The sequence below is a fragment of the Pseudophryne corroboree genome, chromosome 5, assembly GCF_028390025.1.
Source record: "Pseudophryne corroboree isolate aPseCor3 chromosome 5, aPseCor3.hap2, whole genome shotgun sequence".
Taxonomy (NCBI): domain Eukaryota; kingdom Metazoa; phylum Chordata; class Amphibia; order Anura; family Myobatrachidae; genus Pseudophryne; species Pseudophryne corroboree.
Genome location: NC_086448.1, coordinates 588,793,493 through 588,808,317, shown reverse-complemented (window position 1 = coordinate 588,808,317; position 14,825 = coordinate 588,793,493). Strand labels below are relative to the sequence as shown.

Genomic DNA, 14,825 nt, shown 5'->3' with positions numbered 1-14,825 from the left:
TCACCGGTATTATCAACTGGCTCTTTACTTCTCACATCTGTTGATAACCGTGATTCCCACAGTTTCCAAAAATGAGGAAAATCCCTCCCTATTATGGCCTCATGAACCAAGGTGGAGACCAGTCCTACTTTAACAATTGCTGACCCACAACAAGTTTCTATATTCACTTCAGCAGTGACATAATGTTGGGTATCCCCATGTATGCAAGTTACCCCAATAGGTATTTGCTGGACCTTTAAGGGGTTCACTAACCCAGCTTTCACGAGGGTAACTAAACTTCCTGAATCTAGCAAGGCCTCTACCCGGTTACCCTCTAAGAACACATCACACATTTGTTTTTCAAGCTCAGGTGAAGGTACCACAGTACAGGCTAACCTAGCAAAGAAAGACATTCTGCGACATTCAAAGGCAGCATCACATTGCATGGGTTCTTGCGTGACTGGGCAATTGGCAATAACATGACCTGGCATACCACACCTAAAACATTTAACCACACGATTATCAACCCGTTTGGGCAGCATAGACCGTTCTAGCCCCATTGGCCTGTCTCCAGGGCCAGTGTTTACAGTCTCTCCAGCCTTGCGGTCTCTTTACCGCCCAGCAACGTTTTCCCACGGAACAGTCTTACCAGTCTTTACTGAAGGGCGCTGTCGAGGATCTATGGGTTGCTGGGTGGTCATCAGTAGTTCCTCTGCTGCCAAATACCTCTTTACCATGTCCACTAATTGGTCAGCAGTACCCGGGTTTCCATGGCTCATCCACTTGCGCAGGACCATGGGCAAAGATCTCAAGTAGCGGTCCATGACGATTCTTTCAACCATCTGGGGACCAGTTAATGTCTCTGGCTGTAACCATTTTTTTGTTAGCTGAATAAGGTCATGCATCTGGGAGCGAGGAGGCTTCTCCATGGTGTACACCCAACGGTGCACCCATTGTGCTCGTACTGACAGCATGATTCCCAGGCGGGTCAGGATCTCAGTCTTGAGTTTATCATAGTCCCGAGCCTCAGCAGGGCTTAAATCAAAGTACGCTTTTTGGGGCTCACCTGACAGAAAAGGTGCCAGCAGACTGGCCCACTGTGCTTTCGGCCAGTTCTCACTCTCGGCAGTCCTTTCAAACGTGGTCAGGTAGGCCTCCACATCATCAGCCTCTGTCATTTTCTGCAGGAAGTGACTGGCCCGTATAGAACTAGAGCTGGTCGTTGCACTGACGGCCATATCTCCAATCCGGGCTGCAAGGCTCTGCACCACTTCTGTTAAGGCCTCTCGCTGTAGTCTCCAATTTTCCTCCATTGCCACCTGCTGCTGTCTGTTGGCCTCCTGCTGAGCCGCTGTAGCTTGCAGCAAGGCTTTGAGTAGTTCCTCCATGTCGACAGACTTTTCAGGCGGCTTTGTAGCTGCTTTCACCCAGGACATATATCAAATCCTCAGGGCAAGTCTCAGTAACTTCACACTGGGCTGTATCTGCATAAACCACCGTTTTCTGCAGGCCTCACAAAGCTGCTGCTTTCACTTATGTGCAGAACGGCTTGCTCACATTCTCCACCAAGTTGTAACACTGTAAGGGTGCAAGGTGCAGTTTCCTGGGGTAAATGGCAGCACGCAGCAGCTGAGGAACCACACAAGTCCAGTTTCTGGTACAACTGGTCCCAGACAGTTTTATTATACAGAAAATAAAACAAACACCAAAAGAAAATACCTTGCCTGTCCGGCACTAACTAAACACAAGATGTTCCTAACTATCACTAAACAAAAACACAGAGTTCTCCAGTAAACACTGTATAGCTCACTTGTATCAGGAAGCGTGTTTCTCTCACAGAGATCCTGCAGTCTTCCCAGGCAGTCTGCACACATTAATCAAGCTAGAAGCCCTATAAGGCTCTTGCACAGCTGAAAGCCCTGATTAGCCCTCTGTGAGGCCAAAGATCCAAACTGGGCCCAATGTCTGGAACTCGCCTTATTTCTCTCTCAGGGCCCTTATCCAGCTTTTCCAGCAAACTAAAAAGGTTCTAACAAAACAAAAGCATTTTCCTAGAAGTTTTCATTTTCTAAAACATGTAAGACAAGAACCTGGGACAAACATACCTGCCCTCAAACACTATCCCAGTGTTCTTGTCACAATATATATATATATATACACACACACACACACACACACACACACACACACACACACACACACACACACACACACACACACAGTGTAGACAATAGAAATGCAATATTAATAATGAGCCAGCAAGTATCCCGATTTTGCATGTCACCCCTGCCCGGCCGCCCACTTAGTGAGTAAAGTGGGCGGTCCATGCAGTCAATGACACGATTCTTGGTGAATTGCTTCATCATAGCCACACCCCCTGTAGAATAATACCAGTATTAATTGCATTACAGAGTTGGGAGAGTGTCTACAAATGACGCACTCGTGGTAACTACTCCCTCATTCTGCCTCCCCTTGCCATGTCATAGCTCCACCCCTCCTCACCCTGCCCCCCTGCTCAGCTAACTGCTCTCTCCTACAGAGAGCAGCCAGGATGTTGGCAACGGTATCCGGTTGCTAGATAGACAGTGTCTAGTTAGACAGTCAATAGATAGACAACATATGTTAGACAGACATTAGGTCGACAGGGTCAAAAGGTCGACATAAAAAAGGTAGACAGTACAAAAGGTCAACAGGGTCAAAGGGTCGACAGGGTCAAAAGGTCGAAATGAAAATGGTCGACATAAAAAAGATAAACAATTTTTTTAAAATGTAAAGTTTTTGGACTATTTCATACCTTCTCTATCTATGTCGACATAGAGTTGGTTATAAAGCTTGTGGCGAGCGCAGCGAGCCACCGAGCCCGAAGCGTTGCAAGCGAAGCAAGCCCCGCAAGGGTATTCCTTTCTACAATTGGGGGTCCCAGATGACAAAACTATCCACACAAACCACAAAAAAAACAACAACATGGTGTCTACCTTTTTTTATGTTGACCATTTTCACATCGACCTTTTGACCCTGTCGACATTTTGACTGTCTACCTTTTTCATGTCGGCCATTTGACCCTGTCGGCCTAATGTCTGTCTAACATATGGTGTCTATCTATTGACTGTCTAACTAGACACTATCTATCTTTTATACCACACCCATTGGCAACTATGGTGTGCAGTGTACACAGGCCTGAGTCCAGGGGGGCCCACACCGAACACTCTGCACTCATTTAATTACTACCACTCTGTAGTCCTGCGGTGGCACTGCTGATGCCAGAAAAACCACTTGGAAAATGGCATGGTGTCCTTTCTCCCGGTGATTCACACATGTCAGGAACATGGCAGGCGCCATGTTTTTTGGAGACCTGTGCATGCACAGTAGAGATTAGTCTCTGGAAACAGGTCGGACGCCATGTTTCCAGATACCTGTGCACAGACTAGGGGACCCACAGAGAGGAGTATGCACATGGGTAGCCTCCTCTCCTAAGCTGCCCATTTGGTGGGATTTACATTTGTTTGTACAGAAAATGGTGCTGTAGTCACTACTTTTTGGCAGTTTTGCCTTTTCTAAATATGGTATTTGTGGCCTCCCAAAAACATGTAGAAAAGCCATGATTTAACAGAATTGCAGCATGGTAAATTTATCCTTATTTACTATCTTCAAGGTATTCAGCTTTCAGTACATTAAAGAAACAGTCTTCTAATTTCTATTTTAAGAGTGAAATTTTAGGAAACCAACCTTTGGATGCTGCATTACAAACTCCCCTTCTGAGCACAGTCTCTTATCCTCCCACTTTCTTTTTAACAACAGCAGGATTCCATCCTCATCACAGCACAAGTATGGTTTATTATAGGTTTGGTCAGATAGCAGTACAGCACAACACTTCTCCTGGTGAGACTGCATGTAACACAAAATACTGTAACAAACTGATCTAGTCACCTATAGAAGCCTAATATTCAGTGTAGACAAAATTGTAAATAAAGTGACATAGGACAAGATGTAATAGTGTGCACACTTATTAGCAGCTGCAAATCTCTGCAAAATTCTGTCGATTCTATGGAAGGTTTGTAATAAACTGCTGAAGGAGGGTGTGTGGGAAGTTTTATTTCTATAAACTAATTTACTAATTTTCTATAGTGTATAATTTTTTTTTACAGATGCCATGCAGGAGCTATTAGGCACTGGATACAAGGGCATGAAGGTAATTAATGGAGATGTAGTCAAAACTTAGACACCAACAAGTCAACAGACGTAATGTCAACATTGTCGAACTGTTGACAACCAAAAGATTGACATGGACATAATATTGACCGTTAAAATGTAGACACAGTGGAAATGTCGACAGTCAAAATGTTGACAGGTCAAACCATAGACATACAAAATGTAAACTACTGTAACATATACACCTAAAAATAGCATAAATAATACATAGATTGATCCGTGTCTGATATCTCCACAGTAATTTCCCTATCAAGATATGTGCCGAAAGGCATTAGGCAATCTGTGTCATGCCAGCAGCTGTATAACTACACATGCCAGTAAGCATGTCCATAAATGTGCTGTTACTGGATACTAAAACAGGGCATGCTGGCATTTGTAGTGCCACAGCAATTACTCCAAGGTTGGAACAGAACTGCATGAGAGCAAACACATACTTTCCAACATTGGGAGACTGAAAAGCGGGACTCCCTGGTGCGGTAAAGCCGATCTGTGGCCGAAAGGGCATGTTCGGTCACTATGGGGCATGACAGAGGGGCTGGGGGCATGCTCTATGAGCTGCTGGCATGCCCCTAGCCCCTCTGTCTTCCGTGAATAGATGCTGTGCGCATGCAGTGACTCACAGGAGCCTCCCAACTGCCCCCCCTCCTCACCGCGGGACACTGTGGCCCGCGGGTGGGACAATCCCCTAATAATAAGGGACTGTCCCATGGAAATCGGGACAGTTGGGAAGTATGCCATATTACCTATGCATTCTGATTACCCCATATCTCACATAATAAAAATCAGTCAACCCTACCCATTATGCCACACTTGCTCCCTCTACACTTGCGCTTATACCCATTACTGTAACTGTAATCACTGCAGTAGTAGCACTAATCCCCGTCAAAATAGCTGTAATCCCATTGTAGTAGAGCTCAAACCCCGTAATGCTACCGCTAATCCCTTTCTTGGTTGCAATAAATAAATGACAACCAAAGCATGCAGAACTGCCTATGTGTGTACTGTAGATTAAACAATTTGAATTCACCGATGCTTGTAATGTCAATTTTTTGAAAGTCTACATTTTAAATTGCTCAAAATGTCCACACCCAAAATTTAGACATGCTTCAATTATGAATGTTATTAGTGTGATTAAATTTAAAATATAGGCAGGTAAAAATATCAAAAGTAAGACATGCCCAAGTTACTAATTTTGACATTTTGCGACGTCTAGATTTGAAATGTCAAAATTTGAAATGTAGACATTAGGACCATGTTTAAATTCTAAAATATGTATGTTTTGATAAGTCTAAATTTTTGATGTTGACAATATGACCATGTCTAGGTTATAACCAGGTCTATATCTGCACGTTTATATTGAATATCTAAATTATGTCCATGTGTAAAGTATGTACTAATTGACATTTTTACTGTCTTAATATTGATTGTTGATGCACAGCCCATGCTGACATTTTGGTTGTCTAAATATTGTACCTGTTGACATTGTTATCTACAGTATGTTTTAAATGTCTAAATTTTTACTCTCTGAGAAATACACCCGACCCATATTAATGAGCAATAAACATGTATAAAATAAATTAGGGGCATGATTCAGAGTTAAATGTAAAATTGTGGCAGCTGTGTACAAAAACAAGTTCACACACTTATGGTTCTTTAGCTGTATTTTAAGTTTTACATCTTAACACTGTACATGTGTAACTTTAAATCTAGTGTATAGTTACATCTTGTGCAGATAAGCATTAACATCACCAGTAACTGAGAAGCTTGCAGTTAGGTGTAAGTCAAAACTGGACACATATCTAAGGACCCTGGTTACATCTCCATGCCCCTCGTGTACTGATCTTACACATGAACGTAAGTGGAAGCAAGTGGAAGACACCTCGACACATGGGAGAAAATTATGTCCATATGCAGTGTGACACATTTTATGCAAGTTGCATTAAGTGAGGCAAGTGGAAGTTGTGTCCAACTCTAAATCAGGCCCTATAGGAGCATAAAGAAGTTTCTGATGGAGTTCATTAAGATATGAAAAGAATCCAACTTATCCTTCGGTGGTCAAGCGCTGCTCTTTTCTTTGATACTACCACCCATCAAAGTTGTTATTGATCCTACCCAATCATAGGTAATCATTGTAGAATGGGTTTTGACAGCAATCCAAACCATTCTATCTTTTCTGCAGTGCACATGGGTGGTCATTCCGAGTTGTTCGCTCGTTGCCGTTTTTCGCAACGCAGTGATTAGGTGGAAAATGCGCATGCGCATGGTACGCAGCGCGCATGCACTAAGTTATTTAACACAAAACTTAGTAGATTTGCTGGTGTTCGTGCGGCGCTTTTCAGTCGCACTGCTGATCGGTGAGTGATTGACAGGAAAGGGGCGTTTCTGGGAGGTAACTGAGCGTTTTCCGGGAGTGTGCTAAAAAATGCAGGCGTGCCAGGGAAAAACGCAGGAGTGGCTAGAGAAACGGGGGAGTGGCTGGCCGAACGCAGGTCGTGTTTGTGACGTCAAACCAGGAACTAAACGTACTGAGGTGATCGCAATCTAGGAGTAGGTCTGGAGCTACTCAGAAACGGCATGAAAGCAATTCTGCTACTCTTTCGTTCGCAATTCTGCTAAGCTAAGGTACACTCCCAGAGGGCGGCGGCCTAGCGTGTGCAATGCTGCTAAAAGCAGCTAGCGAGCGAACAACTCGGAATGAGGGCCATGGTTTTGCCCAACTGCTAACAAATTTGCTGCTGCAATCAACTTTGAATTACCCCCATAGTGTTATCATCTACTAATAGTTTTTACTCCTTAGTGTTGGTTACTGCAGTTGCCAGGAGTAACATTCACTGGCCTGGAGCATTTTGTGTATTTGTTCTGACCTCCCTGTCTGAAGCCTATTGTCATTTACTTACTGCAGTTGCCAGGGGTAAAATCCACTAGCCTGGAGCATTCTGTGTATTTGTGTATCTGTTCTGCTCTCCATGTCTGTACCCTATTGCATTTACTTCTGTTGTTGCCAGTAGTTACCACTGCTGGTACAGAGCATTCCTTGTTATTTATGTACCAGTTGATATTTGTCCCTTGCCTGTGTCTTTAAATCAGATTACCCTGTCCGTAGTCTGTTATTGCCATATCTCCAGACTACTCCCTCGTTGCTATTATCATTGGTGCACCACTCTTTCTGTATCTCGCAATATTCAGGTATCACGTTAGTACCTTTACCCTATTACAATTCTGTTATTAATTTACTGTTCTCTTGTCTCGTTCTTGTCTTTGTTGTCTTTTCTACCAGCATTTATTCAGGTCACTCATGGGTTAAGCTCATACTACCGCCAGTGACGTAAGTCCTCGTGGGCATCCCAGTACCGGTAAGTGCGTCAAGCCTTATGGGAAAAGTGGCTCTTGTAGGTGAGAAGACCTGCTGGTGGGTTCTATGAGACTTAACTCAGAGTGTACAGGGGTCACTGCCCAGAAGTCGATCTACAACCTCAATTCCTGCAAAGAACCTCAGTTGCAATCATAACATTTACATTGCCTGTGTGCCTCTGTCATGGTCTGTACTGTTTATGCCTAAATAAACCAACTTTCGTTTTGCCTTGGAGAGCTAGTCCTGTGATCTCTATCAACCGATTCAAAGCCCAATACGCAGCAGGGATTGCTGAACTTCGTTTTAGACACACGCCAGGTTCATTTTGACGGTTTGTAGCCGACATTCACTTATCACATCAATGGCACGGGGTGCTCAGTAGTTTCCACATCGGTTATTCACAATGGTGCCATTTGTACAGTCACGAATCACCTTCACCACAGCAACATGCGAACAGTTCATAAAACTATGCTGTTTCATAAATACTGCCACCCTTGGCTTGAAAGCCGATAATCATCCCTTTTTGCAACTCAGATAAATTGCCCCTTTTATGACAGCAACGAGTGATATGTGTGCAGATAGTCTATCATACACCTTATATAGCCACAAAGCCAGTGTACGACACATGACATACTTCATGGGCTACACGCTGCCGACGTAAAATGTAGTAAGTGGTCATAATAATGTGACTTGACTGTATATATTACACACACACACACACACACACACACACACACACACACACACACACACACACACACTAATAAGCAATACAGTATATCTGTCAAAATACATACGATTTGCATACACCAAAGCTGCATCTTTGAGTATGCACGTCAATTATAATTCCTTGTGGCTTGAACATGCAGAGAAGAAAAGGTGAAATCTGTCTTGCTTGAAATCAGTACCTGAATGAGAAATAATGAGCAACAATCTCTAAGGGCACTCTAATATGAAGAGGATCAATAGACAATGATGTGCAGTAATAGGCAGTAATCTCTCAGGGTCTTCTTTATTTGTGCCTGTTTCTTGATGGCATTTCTTCTATAAAGAATCTATGATACAGTAGGTCGAATATGATCTTTTAAAATATGCTGCTAAATACCAGCTTGAGCAATTTTTTTATTGTAATATAATAGTTGGAAGTGTTATCAGCCTTGTATATAGCATATACAATTGATTTCCTTTGATTCTATTAAAAATTTAGGACAAACAAAATTGACTTCTACAGTAAGTGTATAATCTGCAATAACGCATTAATAGTTTTTAATCTGTAACGCTGTAGGCTTTTAAAAGGGGTGACCTTTGCACAGTGAATCCATTATATACAATATATTCTTGCAATTGGAAATAAGGCCCATGGATATTTTAATCACATCTATTGTTGCTCTAAAATTTAGAACAAATGCTTTAAAATGGCTGATTGTCAATGTCCTTCAAAGAAGTTACTATAATAGTAAAAGGGAACTTTTCCTTTATTTTATATAATCTATCTTTGAGTGAAATTGTTCTCTTGTTTAAATAAAAATCATAGTGTACTTAACAAATCACTGTACGTGTATAATTGTTCTCTCCATACAAAAGTCAATACAAGAGTGAGAGGTATTCTCCAAACTGTGAGGCTTTTCTATAGTGATACTGTATGCTAGATTGCTAGTCATTTAAGATCAATGGTTTGGAAGAAGTTGGATTGAGTTGATCAGGACATTAAAGGCAAATGCATGGAGACACTTCCAAAAATTACGTAAATTAAAAAGACTACAACAAAAAAGAGTGGACATACAATAAAATAAAATAAATACAGGGCAATAATAACTCTGCAATAGTAAGGTGAGCAGTATTTGAGCAAGGAGAGGACAGAGCATAAGAAATAACAGTTCAGGAATAATTAGCAAAGAAAGGGTGAACAGTGTTTGAGAAAGGTGAGGTCTGAGCATATATAAAAAATACAATGAATCATATCTTTGTTTCCATTTGCTTCTGCTGGTTCCAGCATTTGTTCTGTCAAAACCATACAATTGGTGGTTATGCAGTAATTTGTGGATGTTTTATTATTTATTTATAGAACAATTTACAATGTATTTGAGTACTGCAAAGTTTACATGAATAGACTTTACCATAAAAGATATTGGGGGTGATTTTAGAGATGAACGCTGTTAGCATTGCTGCTATTTCTTTGGACAAAATGGTAGTGCTACAGGATGCCTACTGCCAGCATTGAAGATCCGAGTGCTGCATCCGAAGAGGCAGCCATCGGCCATCTGCGTAAGCCTAAGCTTACTCAGAATGACCGCCGGAACTCCTCTGCTGGGGCCAGGAAAACTGCTGGTGGAAGACACGGAACCTGGCCTCATCATGCCTACAAAACAGGGACTGCATGCCCCCATTTTGTAGGATGTCCCCATTGCTGCCCCCCAAATGGCTGCATGATGTGAGTCACGCTGCAGCTTGGTGCCACTGTGAGTGACAATGCAGGATCCACTCTCCACCTACACAAAACTTGGTCCTGCCCATGTGCAGCCCACCCACCATCCGAGTAGAAGGCAAACTATCGGTTTGTACAATGTAATGTTCTTCCTGTATAGAAACATAGAATGTGACGGCAGATAACCACTTGGCCCATCTAGTCTGCGTCTTTTTTACCATATTTTTACCTCAAACATTATTTGATCCTTATTTCTTTGTAAGGATATCCTTGTTGTCTCTGTTACACTACACTAATGTAGTGTGGCAGAGACAACACAGATCTGACATGGATTTAGAATTGCAGCATTTTGGCTAATGAGAATTCAGGTCAGGTGTTACTGTTCATGGTTGAGAAAGTTGATTACAGGCACCTATAAGAGTGTGTTAAAAGGGTACCAGGCACAAGGGAACAATACTTCTTGCGGTGATTAGCATGCAGAAGGGGGCGCGGGGACCTTAGAGGCACTGGACCTTTACTAAGGTGAACCTGTATCGCCATGAACTTGTACGGATGTGATCCTGTACTGCTATGCACCTATACTGAAGTAAAGCTGCACGGCTATGCTGAAAGTTCCCTGTGCTGTCCTGCCTAGCAAAAGAAAGAAAGAAACTGGTGGTTTATCCAGTATATGTGATTCATGTCACAGTAGATCAAGTATACTAATGTAGATCAGACTATGTAATGCATTATGCACTTTATTAATTACCAATAACTTGGCACAGGTGGTGTAATTTTGAATTGGACTGTTGCTTCCCTTTCAGCTACATTATTCATACCACTAGATGAACTGTCTGCATGATAGATCAAGCATGGATGTACTACTGAGTAATCTGACATCTACCAACCTTATGCATGTGTGCAAAATGCTGGTAGTAAATACAGGGGTATATGTGATATACCCACACATATCGTGTGGTCATAATGTTTCTTGCTTCGCCTTTTTACCAAGGAGAAGCAGAAAGAGGAACATACAAGATTTACTAACATCTCGGATGCTGGAGCGGGTGAGTGAAAACGATTGCTGCCAGACCTCAAACAGCGCATCAGCCTACTGGTGACGCGCTGTCTCACCCCCCGCCGACACACAGGGCATGCGCAAGATCTTGCTACTCGCAAAATCTCCTGTGCAGCACAGAGACAGCAACTGCCGCAGTCAGGGATAGCGCTGTCCCTGCTGTGATGAATGGGCAACGACAACTACATCTGTCAAAATTGATAGCTGCAGTTGTTGGAATGGTCAGTGCCACTGACTGTTCATACATTGCCATCACACATTAGCATGCTAGCTTGTAGATTGTAGCTCCGATACAGACAGGGGTGCATAGTGTCATACAGTGCACATCTCCTCCTTCATACATGGGGGAGAAGCGAAATCAGAGCACATAAAGGCACTGATACTGCTTCTCCCCATAATCTAAGCACAGAAGAAGAAACTAAGTAGTATTGTATAGAAAGATAGGTCATGTTTGAGCAGTGGAAAAAAAAATCAGACCATGTAACATGTGTTAAGCAAATCAACATTACTTGTTGGGGTGGTTAGGCATAATGTGCCTTTGATCTGAAGTTTCCATGTCAGATAGGGAAAAACTGTTAATCCTGCTTTTGATATTTAAATAAATAAATAGCATTTCTATCTACATTGTAACTAGTTTATTTGCAATACAGTTGTTACAGCAAATAAATTGTAAATAAAAGATGTTTACATGTAAAACCATTTGACAAAGGTTTAGTGCTATCAACCATAGAATCATCAGTACAATCTAGTCTGGATTTTGAATTATAAAGGACATACAAATATTGAAAATAGCACATTTTATACAGTAAAGTGCATATTATTAAATGTAATGCTTTTAAATACATTCTAAGAGAATATCTGTCCATCTTTCTTCTCTGTATTTAAAAAATAGGATTACTTAAAAATTAATAAAAACAGCTATGCATATTACAGTATATATCTCAAAATGTACTACATATAATAGAACATACCGTATATACTCGAGTATAAGTCGACCTGAATATAAGCCGAGGCACCTAATTTTACCACAAAAACCTGGGAAAACTTATTGACTCGAGTATAAGCCTAGGGTGGGAAATGCAGCTCTAGCCGTATACAGCCCTCATACTGCCAGATATGCCCCCACAATGCCAGATATGCCCCCACAGTGCCAGATATGCCCTCAGTGCCAGATATGCCACCACAGTGCCAGATATGCCCTACAGTGCCAGATATGCCCTCATAGTGCCAGATATGCTCCCACAGTGCAAGATATGCCCTCATACTGCCAGATATGCCCCCTCAGTGCCACCCCAAGTGCCAAATATGCTCCCCCAGTGCCAGTTACAACTTACCCTCCGCTGCTCCCGCGCTGTATTGTGAAGGAGGGCACAGAGCACACCTCTCCTGTGTCCCTCCTGCATGTGTGTGTTAAATGAAGTGCCGGTTCGTGAGCCAATCAGAGCTCACGAATAGGTACTTAATTTAATAGACCCACCGCTGCCGCCGGAGACGCAGGAGAGACACAGGAGAGGCGCGCGCTGTGCCCTCCGTGTCCCTCCTTCCCACTGACTTGAGTATAAGCCGAGGGGGCTTTTTCAGCACAAAAAAAGTGCTGAAAAAGTCAGCTTATACTCGAGTATATACGGTAACTACTGCACTAATGAATGCACTGCAACAAAACAACTTGATAATTAAATTAATGTTAGGGGATATGTTCTTCAACAAAGTTACCATAGTATTTATCTATGGACATTTGGGGGAGATTTATCAAACTTCTAAAGAGGACAAGTGGAGACGGTGCCCATAGTAACCAGTTTGTAGCTATCATTTTTCTAGTACACTTTATAAAATAAGTACAATCTGACTGGTTGCTGTGAGCAGGGCTGGCAAGAGGGGGGGGGGTCTAATTACGCTGCTGCCCCCTCTTACCTGTCACCGATCCATATTAGCAGACATCCACACTCTGCTGTATGGTGGGCTGTAAGTGTGGACAGGGAGGGCTGTTGTAGCCTTCTCTGCCTGTGCAGAAGAGGGGCCAATACAGATGGTGAAAAATCTGTGGAGGGTAGGTAGATTTGAGTATCATCCATGTACAGAGAATGAAGGATGTAATAGCCTTAGAGAAGATACCATGGAGTGATGAATATCTAATTATTTTAGTACATAAGGAAATGGCCAATTATATGGAGAAATTACCTAGTATCAGATGTCTGTTCATCAGTTTGATTAACTGTTATTAAAATACACTTTATTTCCATATTTGGCTATTTACGCACCCAGCTGCCCCCTAAATCTGTAAGTAAAGATATAAGATGAAGACATAGGCCTACATCTGAGTAAATTGGTCATCCGATAGAAATGCAGATTATCATGTATTGTGTATATATGGATGAATGTGGATTAGATATTGAGAAAGTGTAAAGAAACAATTTATCCAGGCAGTGGAGAACAAGTGAGGCAGTGGAGGCTCCACCTGTGTTAATGGAATAGGTTACCATGGTAGTTTAGCCATGTGGTAAAGGACACTCTGGTTTTATTTAGTAAGCCTTGGAGAAAGATAAAATGGCCGGAAATAAAGTACCAACTAGCTCCTAACTGCCATATATGCAAACACAGCCTGTAACATGGCAGCTGATTGGCTGGTACTTTATCTCTGTCCACGTTATCTCTCCCCAAGGTTTATTACATAGATCCCACTGACTGACAGTTAAGCTTAGTAAGTCAGAAGCTGAATATAGATGGCACTGTAGTATAGTAGATCATTGAGACAACCTTATTTTTATGTAATAATAATCTTTGGTGCTACTATTGTTTACAAAGTTTCAGAGATTGTCAACACATTATGCTGAATGTAACATAATTTGGGATGTTGGGTATAGATCTTAAAATTGTTCAACCATCTTTGCTGTCCGCATGCCATTTATTGGATTCATCATGTGGTTGAACACACCACAGGCTGCAATACTAGCAGTTGGTAAAAAAATCTGCAATTTCTGTTTTACCAGATTGTACTATATACGATCGTGGTCCAACTCATCACGATAAAAGGGCTACATACCTCATTGCTGAATATCACTGTGGTCGCCTTCAAAATACTTGCCTTCAATATTTCCTTTATATTCGGAAACAGAAAAAAGTCATTGTGGGCGAGATCCAGTGAACAGGGAGGGTGTTCCTACACAGTTATTTGTTTACTAGCTAAAAAGTCCCTCACAGACAGTGCCGTGTGAGCAGGTGCATTGTCGTGATGCAAAGTTTAGTTCGTTTCTGTCTAACTTTTTCACGCAGTTTTTTCAGTAGCTCCAAATATTAATCTTGCTCTGCTGTGCTCCTGGCAGTCAGTCAACTATTTTTAAAACCTAATTTAACCAACTTTTGCAATGTTTTTTTAGTTTTGCTCATCGTCTGCTGTCCTGATCTCTCATAGGTGGTCATTCCAAGTTGTTCGCTCGCTAGCTGCTTTTAGCAGCATTGCAAACGCTAGGCCGCCGCCCTCTGGGAGTGTATCTTAGCTTAGCAGAATAGCGAACGAGAGTAGCAGAATTGCTACTAAATATTTTCTTGCAGTTTCTGAGTAGCTCCAGACCTACTCCTAGATTGCGATCAGCTCGGTCCATTTAGTTCCTGGTTTGACGTCACAAACACGCCCTGCGTTCGGCCAGCCACTCCCCCGTTTCTTCAGCCACTCCTGCGGTTTTCCCTGACACGCCTGCGTTTTTTAGCACACTCCCAGGAAAACGCTCAGTTACCACCCAGAAACGCCCCTTTCCTGTCAATCACTCGCCGATCAGCAGTGCGACTGAAAAGCACCGCACGAACAA

General features: G+C 42.3%; 1 long non-coding RNA gene across 1 annotated transcript in view; it reads left to right on the top strand.

The window, feature by feature from the left end:
• The window catches only part of LOC134929241 (uncharacterized), a 69,404-nt gene extending 61,636 nt beyond the window's left edge, over positions 1–7,768 (top strand). The window contains exons 2-3 of the long non-coding RNA XR_010178408.1: positions 4,125–4,168; positions 7,466–7,768. This is a non-coding gene — a long non-coding RNA (uncharacterized LOC134929241). The remainder of the gene's footprint in view (positions 1–4,124; positions 4,169–7,465) is intronic.
• Positions 7,769–14,825: the final 7,057 nt, after the last annotated feature.